Source organism: Siphateles boraxobius, unplaced genomic scaffold, assembly GCF_051911475.1.
Source record: "Siphateles boraxobius isolate OS27281-9 unplaced genomic scaffold, OSU_SipBor_1 19, whole genome shotgun sequence".
Lineage (NCBI taxonomy): Eukaryota > Metazoa > Chordata > Actinopteri > Cypriniformes > Leuciscidae > Siphateles > Siphateles boraxobius.
Window position 1 is genome coordinate 7,854,904 of NW_027508799.1, and position 8,597 is coordinate 7,863,500.

The 8,597-nt window shown below is 40.2% G+C and overlaps 1 long non-coding RNA gene across 1 annotated transcript; it reads right to left on the reverse strand.

Annotated features, from left to right (window-relative positions):
- Positions 1-5,752: 5,752 nt before the first annotated feature.
- LOC143742570 (uncharacterized) lies at positions 5,753-7,787 on the reverse strand. The gene is made up of 2 exons (XR_013205485.1): positions 7,445-7,787; positions 5,753-5,922 (listed from the first exon to the last, which is right to left on the reverse strand). It is a non-coding gene; the product is annotated as an uncharacterized LOC143742570 (long non-coding RNA).
- Positions 7,788-8,597: the final 810 nt, after the last annotated feature.

The window sequence follows — 8,597 nt, forward strand, 5'->3', positions numbered from 1 at the left end:
CACCTCATCATCGATGTGCCGCGCATACTTTGAATCTTGTTGCCACGACTGATCTTGACAAAGCTGCCTCACAGGGTGTTAATCGAAAATTATACAGAAGTGCAATGTCTAAATTTGCGGCAATCCGGAATAAGGCTCATCGCTCATCAGGTGCTGCTGAAGCAATTGAGGAAATTGCCCAAATGAGATGTTTGGTACCTTCAGTGACTAGGTGGAGCTCAGAGTATCATGCAATCGAGAAGTTGATGAGTCTCACTGAGAGTCAGCTCAATGGAATCTGTGACCAGCTGAAAGTGGCCAAAGTGCATCCTCAAGAGACAATGTTTCTAAAAGAGTACATAGCCATTCTGAAACCTCTTGCCTACTCAATCAACCTGCTCCAGGGAGAAAAGAACTGTGACTTTGGATACATAGTTCCCACCATTGTCAGCCTAAAAGCCAAGTTAGCTGAAAAGTTGACCCAAGTGCAGTTCTCAACCCACATCCTCTCAGCTGTTATAAAAGCCATTGACACTCGATTTGGGCAGGTGTTGGCCTCCCATGAGGCAAGGATGGCAGCTTCCACCATCCCAAAGTTTCGACTGTGGTGGCTTTCTGATGAAGAGAGGGGAGCCATGAAAACAGCAATGGTCCAAGAGACTCGTCTTCTTCATACAGAGCCTTCTGAGGATGCCGGCAGCACTGTAAATGCTGCAGTTGGAGGTAATCAAGAAGATGACAACTTCTTCACTTTTGAGACAACACAGTTGACAAGTTCATCAGCGGAGGAAGAGGTGCAGAGGTATCTCCAGGATCCAGACAAGTCATTGGCTTCATTGAAGATGTATCCACTGATCAGATCCCTCTTCTTAAAGTACAATACTACTCTGCCATCAAGTGCTCCTGTCGAGCGGCTTTTTAGCCAGGGAGGACTTATTTTCACTCCACATCGTAACAAAATGACAGATAAGCACTTTGAGCAGGCTCTCCTGCTGCGATACAACCGACCCTACTGGAGTGTTGACACGTAGGTAGATGGCTCAAAACATATTGGTCTTTAGGTTCACAGGTATTAACAGGCAATGCATGTAAATTGACAGTGTCATTATTCTTAACAAAATGTCTTTTTTTCACCTGACATTCATATAAAATCAACACCTTACATGCAAATGTTAGCCAAAAAAGTTTTTCACCCTATGTTATGTTCAACTTTGACATTTTGGCTAGGTTTTTGCTGCTAGCCTTTGTTGGTACATTACCAAGAAGTAATTTTGGTTTTTCAATATAACATGGTGTCATGTGGGTAAAATTATATTTGGTGGCGTAGTTTAAAAAAAGAAAAAATATTTCTGGTGCTTTTGTTTAAAGGTGATAAGTTGCAACACCTATGTGCTTAGTTGCTCAGTGTTTTTTTTTTTCTTTTCTTTTTTTATATAATGGCAAATTCTGTACAGACACAGAATATTTTATTTGTCTATTTTCACAGTAAATAAAGAAACTAAAAAGGTAAAATTGGACAATTCTTCTCTTTTTTTTAACCAAGCAAAACATATTTTGCATAAACATACCCTTATAGTCTTTGTTCCTCTACAGCAAATTATAATATATTGCACTTTCAGGGAGACTTGGGCCTAGCACATTCAGCCATTTGGAACAGAAAAACACACCAAATTAGGCCTGTTTAGTAAGCAGGATTTGATGGCCCCATTCCTACACTTATATAATGCAATTCAATGTAGAAGTAATCCAAGTATTCAGAATACAATACTCAGATTGAGTAATGTAACGGAATACGTTACAAAATACATTTTTGGGCATGTATTCTGTATTCTGTAACGGAATACGTTTTGAAAGTATCCTTCCCAACACTGATTATAGTTAGAAATTAATATGAAGATTCATTGTATACAACAGCCTGCTTTGTCTTAGTAGATTACTGTATGACATTTCATCACATGACCTGGAGCATTTTGCTTTGTTGTTTAAAGTCATCGCAATTCAGCAATGACTGACTGTTATTGAGCTGAGCCCCATTTCATCCATAACTTGAACCATGTTTGAGAGACAATGGGCCCTATTATAACATCTGAAACATCAAACGCGAAACGCAAGTAACTTTTTGGGCGGATCTTGGGCGCTGTTGCTATTATAGCCTACCAGCGAGATTCTTGGGCGTGACGCAAATCTAAAATGAAGTAGCTACATTACTCATAGGTGTGGTTTGGGCCTAACATGAAATAAACCAATCAGAGCGACATCTCACATTACCTTTAAGAGCAGGTGCGCTTGTTCCATTGATTATAATAGAGGATTTGCCAGATGTGCGCCAGGAGCGCTTCACAACCGAGGAGAGCAACGTTCTCGTCAGGGCCGGAAAAAGACGTGACATTCAGTGGCGGATCTAGAAAATTTTACATGGGGGGGCAAAGGGGTGGCAAGAGGTCTTGGCAGGGTGGCAGGGGCAGACGGTGGAAATCCCTATATGTGAATTGCTTTAACAAAACAAACACAAAAACAAAGTATTATTGTTTAATCATGCCCTTACACAGTACAAAGGTTTTTAATTCACAACAGGAATAAGCCCAGTGCAGTGTTCAAACAAAACAAAACCGTGCATGGGATTTAAAAAGTAAAATTATAACAAGCAAAATGAAAATATAAAAAAAAAGTACAATAATTGTGTCCAAGGACTTTTAGCCTTAATGGTTGAGCTCCAGCTACTTTCTTCAACTACTCTTGCCTGCAAAAGTCAATATGTGAAAACCTCTGGTTATCCTTGTATTAGGGGTGGAAAGGTACACAGAAGTCACGGTTCGGTTCATACCTCGGTTCAGACATCACGGTTCGGTACGATTTCGGTACAATGGAGTGAAAAGCAAAACAAAAATGCAGAAGGCATTTTTATAAATGTCTTAAGCCTTGTATTTGTTAAATAAGTTTCATTAATAAAGGCATAGAACCAGTTTATTTGTAGTGCACTGAATAGTTTTATATAATTTAATTAGTTTATTAATTAAATTAATAAAAAGACAAAGACCTTGTGATCTGGTTAAATATAAACATTAAAAATAATACTAGGCTACCATTAAAAACCACATTTGAGTTTCTTTTTTTAATCAATGTAGAATGTGTAATTTTAAAGTAAAACTGTGTGTGTGTGTGTGTGTGTGTGTGTGTGTGTGTGTGTGTGTGTGTGTGTGTGTGTGTGTGTGTGATTTTGGTTGGGTGACAGTTGTAGGTTACAGTTTTACAAGAGAGTGTGACAAAAGCACAATGTTGTGTTTTATTGCGAGTGTACACAAATATATGTAAACACTTTGCAGATTGAATTATATGTTTACGGAGTATGTTTTGAGACATAACATGCGCCCGCGCCTCTCTCTCTCTCTCTCTCTCTCTCTCTCTCTCTCACACACACACACACACACACACACACAGTTCGATCGCGCCCGCGCCTCTCTCTCTCTCTCTCTCTCTCACACACACACACACACACAGTTCGATCGCGCCCGCACCTGTCTCTCTCTCTCTCTCTCTCTCTCTCTCTCTCTCTCTCTCTCTCTCTCTCTCTCTCTCTCGCTCTCTCTCTCACACACACACACACACACACACACAGTTCGATCGCGCCCGCACCTCTCTCTCTCTCTCTCTCTCTCTCTCTCTCTCTCTCTCTCTCTCTCTCTCGCACACAGTTCGATCGCGCCCGCGCTTCTCCCTCTCTCGCGGGCGTACAAACACAGTTCAGCATTGCAATATTGACATCGCAGTCTGTTCAATATGCTGTGTTCATACTAAACGCGAATTGAGCGAATTTTATCGCTATTTAGAGTTTTATTTATTTTTATACCGTGTATTCTACGTGTAAATTCGTGCACCGAACCGTGACGCCCGTACCAATTCGAATAGGCTACATGTACCGTTCCACCCCTACCTTGTATTACATTACACTGTAGGTCCATGTAGCTAATAATAGCCTATATAACAAATATAAAATCAGACAGATTTATCACATGCACACACACCAGTTATGTTTAGACTACTTAATATAATAATACTAATTGTATTTGTTATTTCCCCAGTTGTAACCTGGTTTCATTGCTGTGATATCTGAGTGGAATTGGATTTGCTTAGCTAATCAAATGATCGATCTCCTAACTGGCACTGTATTGTGTGTTGTAACGTAACGGCGACCATCAGTAAACGTTATTGATACAAACAATTATATTTTTTATTAAGCTGTATGTCTTTACAAAAATAGGCTAATCAAAGGGAAGAATGCTCTTACAAATCACGAGGGAGCGATTTAACCGCTGATTTTGGCTAACGTAATAGACTCGCTGTTTTTGCTGATGCTGGATCGTCTTTATACACTGCATTCATTAAAAATGGAACCAGGTTAAACGTGTGTTTAACTACACCTGGGGAAACTCACTTCACCTTCAGAGGCTCTGGGGCAGCTCAGTCTCTCCAGTCGGGTTGCAGGGCCACCGCACTGCAGCAGACTCGCTGTGTGTGTGTGTGAGAGCCAGACTGAGCGAACGCAGCTCTGCACGTTTGAATCAGGGACGTACTAAGTATTTGAGGGGTATGGGGAGGGGCTTTAATAAAAATTAAATTGTTCAATTTTGGTAAATGTATCGTTTAGTTCACTGTTTTGAGAAAGCTTGCGAGTTGTTTTTTAAAGTACAGTTTTCGGATCATCAAAGTTAGGGGGGCAGCTGGGGGGGCAAGGCTCTAGAGTTGGGGGGCACTTGCCCCCCTGTAGATCCGCCCCTGGTGACATTGTATGGGGCCCATCTCCCATAGAAACCCACCCAAATTAGCTTTGTTCAAACAGTCGTTTAAAAATTTGGATAAATGTGTTAGCTAGATTTATGCCTATTTTTTTTACATCTTCATGGACACAACAATGATTCCCTCGTATGTGAATATCTTCCCTTGTAAAAATGTACATGGTTTTCTAAAAATGAGAACTGCTGCATCTGTGTGTAGATGAGAATAGCAAAGTGCATGCGCGTTGTAGACACGCATTGATTATGGCCAAGCAGGCGCTCTTAAAATAGCATAACATGCGCAACGCGCCACTGACTTTAGACTAGGTTTTTCCTGGTCAGTGGCGTGGTTGTTTTCTAAACCTGCAAAATAGCACCAGGGAGCGTTTGCGTCTGTGGAGGGAAAAGTCCGCTGTGTGTGGGTGCAAAATAGGAATGATACATGCACCGAGGTACAAAGTCAATTGCACTGGGTACAAGATAGTGCCCCAAGTGTTACTGTCTGTCAACTGCCCACAGCCTGGTTGCAGTGTCCTTTTTTTACCTGGCAACAGAACCGGGCCCCAAGTTCCCATTTTATAGACTAAAGTAAACGTTTGTTACTTAACAGCCCAAACTCTTCTGCAATGTAACCATTGGTACCACAATGAAGACTGGTGCGCGACTTGAACGGGACTTTATATAGTGTGTACCAGTCTTTGACAGCAAGAGGAAGGAATGAAATGAAAAGGAGTTCCAGTACTCCTGACAAACTGATAAGTTGTACAAACTGTCAACATACAAGAGATTATAAAATAAACTGTCATGTTTAATACAAATGTCCCCAGTCCTTCATACCAACAAGCCCAAATGCTGTTAGTATGATGCCTACTAAAGGAAAAGCTTAGTATATTTATTCAAATCTTCATGTACATCCTATTATTAAAATTACTACACAATGATCTCTGCTAGGTCACTTACATGAGTGTGAGTGATGTCTGTTAGACATGACATAGAAAAGCTTAGTAAATACAAATCTTTCTTAAAACAATACAAACCAACCAAAAATGAACAAATAACATAAAAAACAAACTAGACAAGGATCAAATTGCATTGTGTAGGTTTTATGACAGACAAATAAAACTGGAGTGAATATCAAGCCGTCTGCCAGGTTGGAGGCCAGGTTTTCCCGCTAAAAAAGACAAGAGATAGGTGGTTAGTGAAAAAGGTATGAATAATGACTTAACATTCAATGCTGTATCGTCTAAACTACACTATTACACAATATTAGAGTACAGTAATTAAGATGTAAGACAAGGTATTCAATAGGAGTGATGTTAAGATTAACCATAGGCCTAAAAATGAAAATAGCATCTAGGGATTTTAATAAACAAAGAAAAATTTCTAGACAACACCTTTTAGAACTGGTAACTGTTCACTCATAACCTAATACAATTAAGATAGTAGTACATAGAGTATACAGTAGTATAAAGTAGATTGCAAAGACTTAAAACAGAATTTTGATAATGCAATCTTGTCTGGCCTCGCTTAAAGCCAATGTAGCACTCAGTGAGAGTAGGGTTGGTAATGAATAGTCAAGGGTGTGGTAAACACAACTTTAGGTATATCCATTACAACTATCATGATCACAAGCTACGGCTATAAGTCAATAGTTCTTATTCAGCAGTTCCCCTTGAATCCAAATGTCAAAATACACTTGAGACATGTTTTTTTTCCTTTTTTTGTTTTTTGGCTCAATGTCATCTGTCAAACACAGTAGTTCTAACCAACTGGTTTAGTTGCTTGCCATGCAACGTGTTGTCTTTGAAGTTGCTGGAAGGTTTGTGTTGTGCATTGCGATGTAAAAAATGTGGTATACTAAGGCTACGTTCCCACTGCAGGCTGAAACGACCCAATTCCGATTTTTTTGCCCCACCTGTATCTGATCTTTTCATGACAAATGCGACCCAGGCCAAATCCGGTCCAAAGTGGACCAGTATGTGGTCCAAATCCGATACGTATCCGATCTTTTGAAATGCGACTTCAGTCTGAACGGCCAGGTCACATGTATCCGACCCGCACGTCATTGATACGCGACAAACGTCATAATTCTGCGTTTAATTAGGCGGGAATGAGAAGATAAACAACAACTATGGTGGACGATGCTGAGACCAGTCAATGGAAGGGAAGCGAGGTTTCTGATTTAATTAATGGTAAATAGACTGCATTTATATAGCACTTTCACAGACCCAATGGCCAACAAAGCGCTTTACATTTTGCCTCATATTCACCCATTCACTCTCTCATTCATACACTGACGGCGGTGTCAGCCATACAAGGCGCCATCCAGCTCGCCGGGAGCAGCTGGGGTTAGGTATCTTGCTCATGGACACCTCGACACCCGGTCAGGTGGAACCGGCGATTAAACCACCAACCTTCTGGAAAACTCTATTCAGGCCAAACTCGAGGGCTCTTATCGGAACTTCCGCAAACAACAAGTGACGTTGTTGACCGTTGAGTACACTTCTGCGCATGCGGGTCACTTCTGGGTCATTTCACGTTCACACAGGAGATCACAAAAGGTCGCATTTCATTGGAAATGTAAACTGCCTTTCAAAAAAAATTTTTTTTTTCAAAACAATCGGAATTGAGCATTAATCCCCTGCAGTGTGAACGCAGCCTATGGGTGAACTGTCCAAGCAAGGGTACCATACTACAGATCGCAGGGCATCCAGTCATACAGGAGTTCGGTCTTCCCCTGTGGAAGGCAAAAAAAGACATGGAAACGTGTTACATGAAATATTGCATACATAATTACAATGCAAACTTAAATTGAATGATTTGGAATGACATTAGTTGATCGGTTTTCAAATAATTTCAGTAATTATTGTAAGAGGAAAACCCCTTGAGATGTGACATCTAGTTTTCGAGGGGGCCTCTAATGCATGATTGTTTTAGAGAATGCACCAATAAAAAATTGTTTCCCTGCCTACACAAACAATTTCTCACTCAATTAAGTGTGCTTTTCAATAATTGATCTAAAAAAACCTTTGCCTATCTTCCTTTTTGTGCCAGTTTTCTCCAAACTTCTAAAAACCTTATTACATTTTTTTTTACTTATTTGGAAATGAGACATTTGTACCAGTCACGCTGAGACATTTTAAATGATACTAAACATAATACTCAATGATAATCATTCACATTAAACCATATATATTCTTGAGGGAGAATGAAATGTAGATTAGGTGAGACTGTATGAGGGGAGGTCAAATGTTCATTTCCAGCAAGGTCCTTTTGTCTTACTGAGCAGTGGTCGTTCTTTAACCAGTTTTTCCAGTCTTGCACGATTACCGGTAAAGATAATAGGAACGAGAATATTTCTAGAACAACAATCTGGTCCATATTCTGATTACTTGCAAGCAATAGTCTGTCAGGATAGCAAACATCATGTAGTTAACGGGGAAGAGGGTTCCCACCCTTTCTCCGCATCAAATACTGTATAAGGACCTTTAAATAATATTTCTAGGCATTTAAAAATAAATGTTTAGAGATATGGATCAAGGGCAAATTTTATCGACGTGACAACAAAGAATTCCCTGGTGATACAATTGGTACTAAATTTCACTATGGACATGCATTCGAAATTTAGCAATAGGACACACTCCACTGTGACTACAGGAGATACTATCACGGTGTGGGTTCTGTCATGTTTCCTGTCTGTGTTCCCCTGTCTTTTTTCATGTTTAGCAGTTCCCGCTATGTCTATTATTATAAAGGCAAACAAGCTAAACAAGATAATGAGGGGAGTGGCTAATCAGAGACACCTAGGAAGACTAGAGCTGCGTCCCAATGAGCATACTATGCCCT